The following is a 15,873-nucleotide window of genomic DNA, read 5'->3' as shown; positions in this document are numbered from 1 at the left end:
ATTAGATTCAAATAAGGCAGAGTTCCTTGGAAACAGAGTCCATAAAAAAGAAGGGTATTTTTCTCATCTGTTTTCTTTCCCTTTTTTCTGCCACCCCTACCAACCCCTCACCCCAGCAGTCCTCCCCGCTGATTTGAAAACCCATTAAAACTTAAATATTGGTTTTCATTTTAGGCAATGGGGCTATGTCACACATGGTTAATGCTGAACTGTGTCAGTTTGCACGTGTGTGTTACATGTGTGTGCGTATACCTGCAGCTCCACTGACTATTAACCCAGGTCTAACTCAGGTTAATATACATTTAGTTGAGTGAGACAGAGATTTCCCATAGGCTTCTGATTCATTGCCTCTGGTCCATAAAAGAGTTGACATAAACGTAATATATTACACAGACCAAATATTTAACATGGAAAATATAGCATACTGATAAGAAAAATATTGCACTATTGCTTTGGGCAAGTTAAAACCAGCTGCATATTACCTTGAATGACTTTACATAAAAATATATGTTTCATACATGACTTAATCTATTCTATGAATTATTCCCACGTATCCACCCATGCAGTGGGTTATGTGCTATGTTATGCTAGCTACTACGCAACAATGCTCCGTTAATTCACTCTCCATTCCCATTGTTAAATATTAGATGTTATAAATTCCACATTGTACTCCAAACCAAAGCCTTTAATGTTCCAACTCTTTCTTATTCATGAGGACAGGCTGAGAAGTGAGTATGCCTCTAAGGTAAAGCCCAAAGAACCGGAGACAGGGTTCTTCATAGCTAAAAATAGTATCCAACTCACACACAGCAATACATTTTCAGGAGGGAGACACTGACTTGCTTCTGATGTAAAATGCATAAATTTAACAAGGAAGGGATGAGGTTGCTCACAGGAAGACCTTCGGGGTATCCCCGTTATCCGGAATATGCACAATTATTTGTTTGAGTCACCCAGTCACTCCTGAATCATGGGTGAAGTGGCTTCTAATTGTATGTGTGCAGCATGTGTTAATTTCCTCACCCACACAAGCTATGGCAGAAGTATACCTTCCCACACATTGCATTTTCCTACTCCAGGTCTTTTCTACGTGTTATGTAAAGAATGAGCTCCTCTCCCTACTGTTTGTATTTCCATCTTTCTCCCTCCAAACACATTGTTATTTTCTCAGCACAGAGAGAGTGTGTGACTGTGTAGGCCTACTTATTGTTTTCTGTAAGTGTGTTTTTGCCCACAAACTACTTTATGTCCTTTGGCATTCACCTTTAGATATGACAGCCATCACATTGTAACCAGACAGGTATAACCAGGATAAGCAAAGCTCCCAGCAGTGTAGACATGGCAGTAATCCCATCCTAGACCTGAGGGGTTAATAGCATGCATTCGGCCCCGGTCTGAGGGCCACACTCCCCACAGGGGCCTCATCACCCACTGGCCCCCAGGTTCCTCCACCTTCCTCCACAGTCCTCCTTGGGGCCCCAGAAATGCTGATTCCAGGTCTGCTCACGGTAGAGGTTTCGCTGGGTTCAGTGGTGTGGCAGTAGACCGGGGCACCAGGGCTCTCTGCATGGTTCCTTTCCCCCCGCCTGGCCTGTTCTAATGTAATATGTACATTACCTGTGAATAGAGATCTTATTTATGGCTGTACAGTCGCAATAAACCAAACGCCTGGGGTATAGCAGCTCCATGTGGGTAAACGGAGTGGTTTGTTTTTTAAACAGGGATAATTTCAGTGTAGTGTTTTGTTATGGGTAATGCAATGCCACTTATAATCTAGAGGTATTGTTAGATTACAGTCACACGTGTCGTGTTGGAGATGCAAACAGTAGGTTTGCTATGGTTCTCCGTAAGAGAGGTAGTTTTAAATTGGTTTCATTGTATGCATAAAATGTTGAGGATCAACCTCATTTAGGTCTACTTTACAGCACCCACTCACTCAATTTACAGTTGATTCACCGAAACAAACAATCCATCACTGTCTTTTGAAGTGGCACTTTCACACAGGTAATTCCACCTACTTCCCAAGATAGTTGGCCCACCTGCACTGCTAAAATACCCCAGGTTGAAACTTAGCTGCCATTAGTTTTGACAGGTTTCAAAACCCTTTCTGCTGAACTGAACTCGAGGAAAACTTGCTAATGAATGAGCCTGTGGGTGCACTTGTGTTTCTGTTTCCGAGAGGGTTGTAGTTATCCAAAAAAGACAAAGGCTGTATGTCAATTTACTACATACAGAGGTACTTTCACATTTCCAAATAGAAACGCAGATCAATGAATGGTTGCAGTTAAACAGTGAATGCAGGGCGGAACATATTTCTACCAAACCTGCTCTTACAGTGTGTTTGCGTTGAGACTCCTGCCGCTGTCTAACCCAGTAAGCGCAGCCGTGGGCAGGAGTGGGAGGGCGAATCAAAAGGCAGTTCACACTGAGTCTCTGCTGCTCTGCTAGAAAAGTTAGCTTGTATTTTGATCAATGCAGCACAGGAATTAATAAAGGAAGGAAAATGTACCTCCTACAGCCTGTTTCTGTCTCATATTATGGGATTGCGTTTTCGTCATTCAGTTCCTTCATTGGTTTTAACAACGCCTTGTATGAATTAACTAGGGATTCCACCTCCATATTGCTATGGTACTGCACTCTATGAGGAACACTGGGGGACTGGATGTTTCCCATATCAGTGTTGCAGTGCTCAGATCGACTGACAATAGAGGGGGTAGGAATTGTCCCTCCCTTTCACTCTCCCTCTTCTCCTCCCCTCCCCTCAGAGGCAGCACTGCGATCGATTCAAACATTCTCTCTATTTCTCCCGAGGACTGGGGGAGGACTGGGGAGGTAAGGTTCGAGCTGCTGCTCCTACAGAGTGTGTATGCACTGTACAGTGTGTAAATGGCCCCCTGTGGAATGGGGATAGGTTTAGGTCGGTTATGTAACTTGTGTGAATTGGGGAGTCAGGAGAATAAATGAGTGAAGTGCTGGAGGAGGTCAAGTCCTTTATGACCTTTGGGATTGACCTTAGCCCCGAGGGCCACTAGTCAGGTGACTTCAGATAACATATCATCCATATCAGGGGATTGAGAGGCAATAAATACTTTAATTTGTGTGTTTTTTATTCTCACATATCCTCAGGTCTGTTCAACACCTGTAAATGTAATCGAGGCATAGTCAATGAGTGATCAATGAGTGGTTTGCCGTTAAGCTGCTGACGGTATTCTGTGACACTACTGTTGGTGGGTGGAAGGGGGGAACGTTAATGAGTTTTTATCTAGCAGCTATCTAATACATCAAACACAGGCATTAACATTCTAAGCACTAAGCAAGAGGCCAGAATCAATTAAATCCCCACCTCACATTGTTAAAATCTAAGCAGTATAAACTATGACAAGTGAAACATAATTAGGTATTCAATTGTATTAAATTGACCAGCGAGTTTAACAGACTCTCAGCGTGTTTCATATATTCCCTGTTAATTCAAGCAAAATAACATTTAATCCATCATAATCATGCCTCGCCTCGCTTCTCATCCTGAGCTATTTCTGCTGCGCTAATTCATCTACCTCTCCTCTGAGATGATGATGATGCCGATATGTGATGGTGTACCAGTGGGTTTTCAATCAGAACACATGCACACACCAGCACACACACTTCACAACGACTTTCTGCATACCCATGCAGATTTAAATGGAGATTTCTTTCGATACGCACATTCTGAATTCTCTATGGGATTTACAGATGCACACCTGCAAATTATGAATACTATATTTTCTTCTGTTTTCGTATTATGTCATCTTCATAAGGAATATGGGGAATACATGAATAAGCTCCACTCTGCATTATATAAACAGTTGTGTTTTTAATGAGGATGTGGTGAATTAAGGAATAAAGTTGGAAGCCTAATTTATTTGCAGTCTGTACACATGAAAGTGGCGTTTCAAAGGTTTTGTCTGAAGGACGCCCATTAGAAAGGAATAACAAGGCTGTGTGATTCAGTGTGATGTGACGAGGCAGCTGCTACCCTGGGGACCTATACTGGTGGATATGCTAATTAGGCTGCCAGTGATATCACAAAGACTTTTATTGACTCCAATAGAAGACCAGCAGATGTCACACTATTAGAACCATGAACTCTAACGCTGATGCTGCTCCCATATAGACAACAGAAGCATGATAGTGCACCGTCACTGTCAGTACAGACAAGTAGCGTGTCAGTCTGAGGCAGTGTTATCCACAGCGACGGATCATGGCTCTGTGACTGTGTGGTCCTTGGACAGATACATTATGTGGTAATGTCTGGGACGCCGTCAAAGTGTTGTTGGGCAACAGAGATGACACGATGCTATGCTATCCTTTGAAGCCAAATTAGGATGAATCGGTGTATTTACAAAGGGGCCACTGCTTTTTGTATGAGTCCTTGAGTGTTGTTGTAACTCTTTGACTTTGTTGATATGAGGTTGTTAGACAGTTTGTTTCTCTCGTAATATACGAGAATATCTAATACCCACCGCCCAATTTACGATGAAATGTTTTCTCGGAACATTGCAAAAGTCCTAAAGCAGATGAGTAGTGTATCGTTAGGCTGAGTCAGTCCTCGTAAATTATCATGATACTCTGAGAGATGCAAAATGTTGTTGGCAGGTATCTTTGCAAAATACAGTCTACTGCCTTATGGTTGATATAGCTTGCTCATTCAGATTATTATGGCAAGCTTGCAATAAACACAATACTCAAAACCCCAGCCAGAAAGTGGTCCGCTGTTATGTAGCCAACTCCATTGCAGAGCCATAATGTGAAGGCAACACCAACATTGACAAATGTCATTGAGACACCTCACACTCAGTCCTTATGTCTCACCTCAACTGGCCACACTGGGATTGTGACATTTCCCTGCGCTGTGGCCTCAGACACTGACTAACACTGAGATCTATGTTGTGCTTAACCTTATGTTCCTAAGAAACCCCTAACTCAGGGCTGTGAGGAGTGACATGACAGTGTGTGTGTGAGTCATGGCTGATGGGCGGCCTCGGTGGGACGGATGACGACTGGATGATGGCAGCTCCTCCACTAGGTGTTATGGCAGCACAATCACTCTCTCTGAGGGGCTCAGTTACAGTGTTGTGGATGTAGTGTTGTGTTGTGGCAGGGGCTCAGACTGTCTTTATTGCTTTCCTCATGTCTCTCCCTCTCGTTCACTATCCCTCTCTCGTTAGTCTCACTCTCACCCACCTACGCTCTCTTTGTCAATCGCTTTCTCTCTCTCCTCTCTCTCTCTCTCTCTCTCTCACACACACACACACACACACACACACACACACACACACACACAAAGTGGTCTAACATGGAGTAGTATTTGTGTTCGCCTCACCAGGGTTCAAGCTGAGCCTGTTGAGACTACCCCAGTAAAACGCTTCCTGCGGAGAGAGTGAGTAGAGGGGAGTGGATACGGACAGAAGATAAATCAATGAAAGATCTGGGGAGAGAGGAAGGACAGTAAAAATGATAAAGGCTGAAGACTTTTTTTCCATAGTGTTGCTGATAACAGGAGTAGAAATGCAGCACCAGACTCGGGTTGAATAGCGGGAACCAGGTTACTGAGATTTAACGAGATTTCCCACCCAAACCCAGTCCCTTTTCCCAGGATAAATAACTGTGAGAAACCGGTAAATTATAATAAATGATTTATATGATGTTAAACAGAAATGTTACACTATATGCAATGTCTACATCTGGCTTCTCTACTGGCGACAGCATAGACTGCTATCTGCATGATAAATCATCAATACTCAGGGCGCATCTCAGTTCGGAGCACAGTTCATAATGCATGTATCATCTCATCACGGTCACTTTTGTTCTTGTGAAAGGTAGGACTACATTTGCTGCAGCATAGCCTATGACGCAGTAATGTAAAGACTGAATGCACATCTAATTTACACATCTCCATCTGGCTTTCGGGGGTCACCATATTTTTTCATTGTAAAGATGATTTTTTTTAAATGATCGCATCTGCAAAGTTTTAAAACAGCCTATCACTGGAACATGGTTGCTTTAAGGTGTCGAAAGTTGTGAGAAAAGCTTGATGTGCATATGCAACTGCTCTTAAACGCAAATAAAACTAAATGAATGCTATTCAACCGATCATTGCACGCACCTGCCCGCCCATCCAGCATCACTACTCTGGACGGCTCTGATTTAGAATATGTGGACAACTACAAATACCTAGGTGTCTGGCTAGACTGTAAACTCTCCTTCCAGACTCACATTAAGCATCTCCAATCAAAAATTAAATCTAGAATCGGCTTCCTATTTCGCAAAAAAGCTTCCTTCGCTCATGCTGCCAAACATACCCTCGTAAAACTGACCATCCTACCGATCCTTGACTTCGGCGATGTCATCTATAAAATAGCCTCCAACACTCTACTCAGCAAACTGGATGTAGTCTATCACAGTGCCATCCGTTTTGTCACCAAAGCCCCATATACTACCCACCACTGCGACCTGTACGCTCTTGTTGGCAGGCCCTCGCTTCATACTCGTCGCCAAACCCACTGGCTACAGGTTATCTACAAGTCTCTGCTAGGTAAAGCCCCGCCTTATCTCAGCTCGCTGGTCACAATAGCAGCACCCACTCTTAGCACACGTTCCAGCAGGTATATCTCACTGGTCACCCCCAAAGCCAATTCCTCCTTTGGTCGCCTCTCCTTCCAGTTCTCTGCTGCCACTGACTGGAACGAACTGCAAAAATCCCTGAAGCTGGAGATTCCCATCTCCCTCACTGGCTTTAAGAACCAGCTGTCAGAGCAACTCACAGATCACTGCACCTGTTCATAGCCCATCTGTATACAGCCCATCTATCTACCTCATTCCCATAATGAATTTATTTATTTTGCTCCTTTTCCACCACAGTATCTCTACTTGCACATCCATATTTTTCACATCTACCATTCCAATGTTTAATTGCCATATTGTAATTACTTCGCCACCATGGCCTGTTTATTGCCTTAACTCCCTTATTTGACCTTATTTGCACTCACTGTCTATAGACTTTTTTTTCTTTTTTTTCTACTGTATTATTGACTGTATGTTTTGTTCATTCCATGTGTAACTCTGTGTTATTTTATGTGTCAAACTGCTTTGCTTTATCTTGGCCAGGTCGCAGTTGCAAATGAGAACTTGTTCTCAACTAGCCTACCTGGTTAAATAAAGGTGGGGGGGGGGAATATATATGGAACATTTATTCAGTGTAAATGTCCTATCCTACCTCTTTCAAGTAAATAATGCAATGCGGTATTGGCCTTATATTTAGCTAATGAATGATGGGTTGTGCATAAGGATCTAAGTTATAGTTATTATCTCTTGCATAATATGCACCTGCGCTCCACTGACCTCTCTCCTTTAAAAATATGCTTCATAGCTGTTGCTGGCCCAGGAAAAGATAGACTAGAATAGCTTGCTGGACAATTAGCATTTCTTTTACTAATAGACTATTCAAAGAGGAATGCAATTTCTTCTTTGCAGAATGTTAAACACAGCAGCCAATAGAACTCCCAGGGAGGTTGAAAGAAGAGAGAATGCATGATGGCGGTTGGCTATAGCAGTTCATTATTTAGTCTCTGTGAAGTGATAGCCATCTGCATCTCCTCTAGTCCTATATTGTTCAAGCATGTCATTACAATTATGAAAATGAGGACAAGGGAACTTCATTTAACTGTTGAAAGCGAGGTAAGGAATAAAGCAACTATCATGACACAAAGGCGAGACCCAGATGCAGACGCAGGAGGCAGATGGTTGGAGTCTTACAGTGTTTATTCATCCAACAGGGGAAGGCAAGAGAATGATCGTGGACAGGCAAAAAGGGTCCAAACCAGTTCAGAGTCCAAAAGGTACCGAAGGGCAGGCAGAATCAAGGTCAGGGCAGGCAGGATGATCAGGCAGGCGGGAAAGTAGTCCAGAGTCAGGCAGGAAAGGCAAGCAAAAGAGAATAGAAAATGAGTACGGGGGAAAAACACACTGGTTGACTTGAACATACAAGACAATCTGGCACAGAGAGACAGGAAACACAGGGATAAATACACCGGAGAAAATAAGCAACACCTGGAGGGGGTGGAGACAATCACAGGAACAGGTGAAACAGATCAAGGCGTGACATTGCCAACAGAAAGAGGCTAATATGGTGTGCTAAGATGCACATCAGAGAAATCATATTAGAATCAAATACGCTATAATTGTAGGCCGCATGTCCTGCACCAGCATTACATGTTCTCTCCCAGCTTCATGGCTTTGAACGAGGTCCATAATTCCAGTCCATATAATACAGCAGAATACAATGCAGTACAGTAATACTCCATGAAGAACATTATAATGCAGTATAATACAGTACAGTAATACAGTCCACACTCAAAAAGATTTGGCTACTGGAGATAGTTTCATTTATTTACCCAAGAGAGCATAGCTACATCTATGGGCTTTTATGTTTTTCTGTTGTGCGTAAATTGCGGTAGCTTACATATATATATCATAGGCTATGTAATGGATAATGGTACAATCATTTGTGCTTTTTTGGCCTTGTGACCATAAAATATCTTTAACGTAGGTCTTTAATATACAGTATATCACAAAAGTGAGTACACCCCTCACATCTTTGTAAATATTTAGGTATATATTTTCATGTGACAACACTGAAGAAATGACACTTTGCTACAATATAAAGTAGTGAGTGTACAGTTTGTATAACAGTGTAAATTTGCTGTCCCCTCAAAATAACTCAACACACAGCCATTAATGTCTAAACCGTTGGCAACAAAAGTGAGTACACCCCTAAGTGAAAATGTCCAAATTGGACCCAATTAGCCATTTTCCCTCCTCGGTGTCATGTGACTCATTAGTGTTACAAGGTCTCAGGTGTGAATGGGGAGCAGGTGTGTTAAATTTGGTGTCATCGCTCTCACACTCCCTCATACTGACTGGTCACTGGAAGTTCAACATGGCACCTCATGGCAAAGAACTCTCTGAGGATCTGAAAAAAATAATTGTTGCTCTACATAAAGATGGCCTGGGCTATAAGAAGATTGCCAAGACCCTGAAACTGAGCTGCAGCACAGTGGCCAAGATCATACAGCGGTTTAACTGGACAGGTTCCACTCAGAACAGGCCTCGCCATGGTCGACCAAAGAAGTTGAGTGCACGTGCTCAGCGTCATATCCAGAGGTTGTCTTTGGGAAATAGACGAATGGGTGCTGACAGCATTGCTGCAGAGGTTGAAGGGGTGAGGGGTCAGCCTGTCAGTGCTCAGACCATATGCCGTACACTGCATCAAATTGGTCTGCATGGCTGTCGTCCCAGAAGGAAGCCTCTTCTAAAGATGATGCACAAGAAAGCCCGCAAACAGTTTGCTGAAGATAAGCAGACTAAGGACATGGATTACTGGAACCATGTCCTGTGGTCTGATGAGACCAAGATAAACGTATTTGGTTCAGATGGTGTCAAGCGTGTGTGGCGGCAACCAGGTGAGGAGTACAAAGACAAGTGTGTCTTGCCTACAGTCAAGCATGGTGGTGGGAGTGTCATGGTCTGGGGCTGCATGAGTGCTGCCGGCACTGGGGAGCAACAGTTCATTGAGGGAACCATGAATGCCAACATGTACTGTGACATACTGAAGCAGAGCATGATCCCCTCCCTTTGGAGACTGGGCCGCAGGGCAGAATTCCAACATGATAACGACCCCAAACACACCTCCAAGACGACCATTGCCTTGCTAAAGAAGCTGAGGGTAAAAGTGATGGACTGGCCAAGCATGTCTCCAGACCTAAACCCTATTGAGCATCTGTGGGGCATCCTCAAATGGAAGGTGGAGGAGTGCAAGGTCTCTAACATCCACCAGCTCTGTGATGTCGTCATGGAGGAGTGGAAGAGGACTCCAGCGGAAACCTGTGAAGCTCTGGTGAACTCCATGCCCAAGAGGGTTATGCAGTGCTGGAAAATGATGGTGGCCACACAAAATATTCACAATTTGGGCCCAATTTGGACATTTTCACTTTTGTTGCCAGCGGTTTAGACATTAATGGCTGTGTGTTGAGTTATTTTGAGGGGACAGCAAATTTACACTGTTATACAAGCTGTACACTCACTGCTTTACATTGTAGCAAAGTGTCATTTCTTCAGTGTTGTCACATGAAAAGATATACTCAAATATTTACAAGAATGTGAGGGGTGTACTCACTTTTGTGATATACTGTATGTCTCATCAGGATCAGGTAGCATAAGGCTTGAATTTTCTTGCCAATCAAAGCTCTAATCCAGACATGTACTTCATATGCTTTGAATGACACTTCCGGTTTTGGCGGGAAATACTGGGTTACCTGGGAGAAAAATGACTTATACTCATGATGAAACATTTGTTGCTTTCACCTCTGCCTATGTGACAGGAACATTGCAGCTAGCCGTCTGTGTTCATTTTAATGGTCTCTTGTGGGAAAGGACAGAATTCTGACTCAACTGACCTGTCTTATACTGTTTTACTTCATGAAGAACATAGATCAAACACAAATGAAAAACCTGTCAGGAACACCTCCTGGCACCAAAGCAGACTTTTGTCAGATCCAGTCCGGTCCTCCAGGAGACAGAGTGATGCCAGGTTTCCCAGCTCTCCTCTCATCCTATTACCACTGCATGTCCTGGGGAGGGAAACTAAATCAGCTGAATGATTAGTTGAATCATGTGGCTTGAGTGAGTGACTAGAGATGGAGCCTAGAGGCCCACAGGCTGTGTGTGTGGTTCTATTGAAAGGGCCTTAATCAGATGCTGACTGCCTAGCCTGAGTACCTATCTGATACACTACCTCTAGAAGTGCGAACAAACAACTCTTTCTCACAGTAATATACGATATTTCAGGTGTTATTGAACATTGATACAAAACATATTTATGTGATAAAGGCATGTAACATCCTTGTAGTCAGTAGATCCTTGAAACTCCATAAAGCTTATTAAAGTTATCAATACACTCTCATCAAGTCCCATTTTTGGTTCTGAGAGTTTTGGTCATCCTGTGGTGGTGAAAAGTCCTGTGTGTGCTGCGTTGTGAGTTTTCCTTGGGCCAGGGTCAATAGCAGTCCTTTCATTTCACTGCCTCTAAAACAGCCAGTAAAACACTGGGCCACCCACTTAAACTAATTACATTTTACTGTCAGATGTGCTTGTGTCCATCTCCCCCTGGAGCCAACAGCAACCTTTTCAATCTGTATGTGTGCGTGCCTGTAGGGTTGGGGAGTAACTGATTACATGTAATAAGTTACATGTAATCTGCTTAAAAAAGAACTGTAACCAATTAAGTTACTAGCAAACATATTGTAATTAGATTACAGATACTTTTGAAAAACTTGATTACTTCTTGGATTCATTTTAAATTTTCTATTATTAAAATGGCATTTTCCATTTTAACTTTTCTATTATTTCTCTATTTTCTTTCTCTCTGCATTGTTGGGAAAGGCCCGTAAGTAAGCATTTCACTGTTAGTCTACATCTGTTTGGTTACGAAGCATGTGATGAATAAAATGTGATTAAGGGGAAAGTAATCCAACAACTGAAAGTAATCAGATTATATTCCTGTGTTTGGGTAATCCAAAAGTTATGAACCTGATATCATTTTGGACAGGTAACTAGTAACTGTAACAGATTGCATTTAGAAAGTAACCTACCCAACCCTGTGTGTGTGGCGCGTGTGCAAACATGAATTCAATTGAATTTCAAAGGGAGAAGAGCTTTCTTTATCATCTTATGCCTTAGATACAGAACATAATTGTATGAGATATCTGGCAATTGCCTCTATTCTACCAGGTATAATAAGCACAAGAGCTGATGCAGCTCAGATTAACATCACAACAAATTATTTAACACACTGATTGACTTTGTGCCTCTAATGTGTTGGTTCACATTGAAAAGGAGACAAGGATCTGAACCTGACTGCCTTTATCACGTCAGTCTCTCACGTCAGAGAGACTCTCTCTGAGAGAGAGAGAGAGAGAGAGAGAGAGAGAGAGAGAGAGAGAGAGAGAGAGAGAGAGAGAGAGAGAGAGAGAGAGAGAGAGAGAGAGAGAGAGAGAGAGAGAGAGAGAGAGAGAATCACAGAGCTGGATTTTCAATTTGGTGTGTGTGAGAGGTGTGGAGGATGAGGTGAACAGGGGTGTTGCTGTGATGGAATTGTCTGTCACATCTTGTTGTGTTCAGCTGGACCTCCTGATCCTGAAGTGGGCTCTCAGAGACAGAAACTTGCCTCATGTTATCCTATGTTTTGCTACATTAAAATATACCCGTTTCTATGGCGTTAGTCATCATATCAAAATGGAGACTATTCTCTATTCTGTACCAGGAGCAGTTGGAGAGGATGCTGATTCTGTCACTTCAGAGATTTTGTTCCCCTCCATTCTGTTCCCAGGTTTGACTGACAGACAGAGGGACAGTTCCATACCGCAGAGCGCTGAGCACAGCACAGATAAGACACTGTCTCCAATCATTACGCTGCTAATTCACTGAGCCACCGATAAGTATTAAAGCATTGTGCTGCCCTGCTTATCTGGCTAACTCTTATAGGAAAGTAAGGTAAGAGGGCCCTTGGCTCCTGACTGTGGAGTTCTACTGGATTCTGGGCCACATTGGCTATACGAAGGTTATCTTCTTTTGTCTTTGGTTACAATTGGGTTCTATAGTCATTGCTCTTGCCTCTCAGTCTCTAATTCATTTTGATCTTCTCTTTCTCCCTCCTCTCTCTCACCGTTGCTCTCTCTCTCCCACCCTCTCTCTGTCACTCTCTCTCTCTCCCTCTCCCACACACCGCTTTTTTTTCTCTCACACACCCTGTTTCCCACTCTCTCTCTCTCTCTCTCTCTCTCCTCATTGATGTTCTGTTATGCAGCTCCTCTCTTCCCACTAGACAAACCAACTGCAGCAGTAGCAGCTGTGTACATCTGGTCTAATCTAGCTCTAGCCCCAGTGCTGCTAACCCTCATGCAGAGGAAGAGATGGTGGGGTTGCTGCTCTGATTGTTCCATCTCACACTGTTCAGGCCCAGCAGGCAGGTGGTTGGCTATCTGTCTTCACTCACGTCCTCACGGAGTTGCCAGCGCTGTGGACCAACACACCACAATGAGACGAGCAACAGGATGTGCCTCAGGCGCCGTCACATCCAGCCAACACAATGCAACACCCACCCAGCAAAGCTATAGTCTCTCTCTCTCTCTCCTCTCCCCATGACTCGGCACCACCGACACTCTTGCACAATGCAGGAGGGGAGAGCTGTCTGAATTTGGAACACTTGACTTGTAGGACCTCTTTGGATTCCTCAATGAGCATTGACTCACTGTGCAGAAATAGCCTGACTAAAGTATGACTCACTGCATGACGTGGAAACAACGTTGATTCAACCAGTGTCTGCCAGTGGGAAATGTCTGAATTTGTCATGCATAGTTGCTATGTTTTAATATGCAGCACTCTATTGGGTTATCTTAAATCAGATCAGTAAATGATAACTTAATTAAATAGCAGAACCTCGGTAAGGGTTTCTTAAAAATCACGGTTATTTCTGCAGCAGTGGTCCATGTGACAGTGGTCCTATATTATCCCAGTGATCAGCGTGATAATGGCCATTTTTATATAACCCCTCTGGCTCTACTGCATTCAGAGAGTAGACATAGCGTCCGTATGATCTGTGACGCGCTGACTCAGCACGTTAAGTGAAACCCCCACATATTCTCCCAAAGCCTTTAGCTCTCTCCTCTCTCTCCTCTTGATACTTTCCAGACCTCTCTCTCTCTCTTTGCGCCTGTGAAAAGCCCCATAATGTTTGTTGGCATGGGGCGTTGGGATGGGCTGGAGAGGGTGGTCGAGCCGTGTCAGTGACAGAGATGGTCTGTCGGATCCTGGCTGTCTGAGAGAGTTGGAACTGAGCATCTGAGAGGGGAGGGGAGAGTGTAGATAATCAGGCTCTGGCCACCACTGCTCTTCTGCCCTGGCCCTGCAGCTTTCCATTGGTTCACACTCCAATCTAATAGCCTGGACCATCGCTTACCCCCTGGGGGTTAAGGACACAATTTCCCACCTTTGATTTTGTGAGGAAAGGCCAGCATTCTGGGGAGAGGGCGTTTAACCTTTGGGAGATGGATAATCAAGCTGCTCTATCGATTTGCTTAGCTAAGAAATGGTGCTTCTTTTCTTCGATTAGATGGGAGAGCATGTGGAGGATCCTCTTTTCTCAGCTAGCGGTTGCTCCTGTCAATTGCTCTCAACCTAAAGCCTCCTTTGTAATGTTTATTGTATTTATTGGTGATGATATACTACTCTGATGCTTAGCTCCCCCTGTATGGCCTTATTTGCTCCATTCTTACGTAACACTGAGGTAAATTGATACGGCCAATTCTGAAGGTCGTGGGCCTTTTGCTCTGTAGTCTTCTCCTTGCTTTATTATTCTCGTTTTAACTTCAAGTCCTGTTCCAGGCTAAACGAGTGGAGGTGTGTGCCTGTCAGAGTTACTCTGAGCAGATATAATGCTATTTAAATGCTAATGTGATAAGAGGAGTAAAACTACCTTTATTCATGCTCTCTGCGCAGCGCCTGGGCAGTAATATATGACTGACACACTCTCTCTCTCTCTCTAGCCTCCTGCATGTCAGAGTTCCAGCCCTTGGGGGGTGGGGGTTCTTGGAGTGTTGAAAATATTGGACTGATGGCTCTGTGCCAAGTGTGGAGCCAGACATGATCAGTAGATTTTATTCTGTTTTATTTATATTTTATTTAGCCAGGTGAGTTGACTGAGAATACATTCTCATTTACAGCAGTGACCTGGGGAGGTTACAAAACATAGGCCAGAAAACCAGTCAGTATCTAGTGTGACCACCATTTGCCTCATGCAGCGCGACAGATCTTATTCGCATAGAGTTGATCAGGATGTTGCTTGTGGCCTGTGGAATGTTGTCCCACTCCTCTTCAATGGCTGTGAGAAGTTGCTGGATGTTGGCAGGAACTGTAGCATACTGTCGTACACGTCGACCCAGAGCATCCCAAACATGCTCAATGAGTGACATGTCTGGTGAGTATGCAAGCCATGGAAGAACGGGGACATTTTCAGCTTCCAGGAATTGTGTACAGATCCTTGTGACATGGGGCAGTGCATTATCATGCTGAACCATGAGGTGATAGTGGTGGATGAATGGCATGACAATGGGCCTAAGGATCTCTTAATGGTACCTCTGTGCATTCAATTTGCCATCGATAAAATGCAATTGTGTTCATTGTCTGTAGCTATGCTTACCCATACCATAACCCCACCATCACCATGGGGCACTCTATTCACAACGTTGACATCAGCAAACTACCCGCCCACATGATGCCATATGTGGTCTGCGGTTGTGAGATGTAAAATGACGTCGGAGGCAGCTTATGGTAGTGGAATTAACATTACATTCTCTGGCAACATCTCTGGTGGACATTCCTGCAGTCAGCATGCCAAATACACTCTCTCTCAAAACTTGAGAGATCTGTGGCATTATGTTGTGTGACAAAAATGCACATTTTAGAGTGCCTTTTATTGTCCCCAGCACAAGGTTCACCTGTGTAATGATCATGTGAAATGTGAAATGCCCATTAACAGGGATGTAAACTAGTTTGTGCACAGCAATTGCATATGAACAATTTCTGAGATATTTTATTTCAGCTCATGAAACATGGGACCAACACTTGCATGTTGCAATTCATATTTTTTGTTCATTTTCGACCAAGTGTAAAATCAACTAAATGTATTGAACTTGGTCGAAAATGCATTCATTTGCCCAATACTATCATAAGACATTAACAAAATGCATCAGTGATTCATATTTTCCATCAACTTTCTGAAGA

The sequence above is a fragment of the Oncorhynchus masou genome, chromosome 32 (assembly GCF_036934945.1).
Source record: "Oncorhynchus masou masou isolate Uvic2021 chromosome 32, UVic_Omas_1.1, whole genome shotgun sequence".
NCBI lineage: Eukaryota > Metazoa > Chordata > Actinopteri > Salmoniformes > Salmonidae > Oncorhynchus > Oncorhynchus masou.
This window is presented reverse-complemented; position numbering follows the sequence as displayed.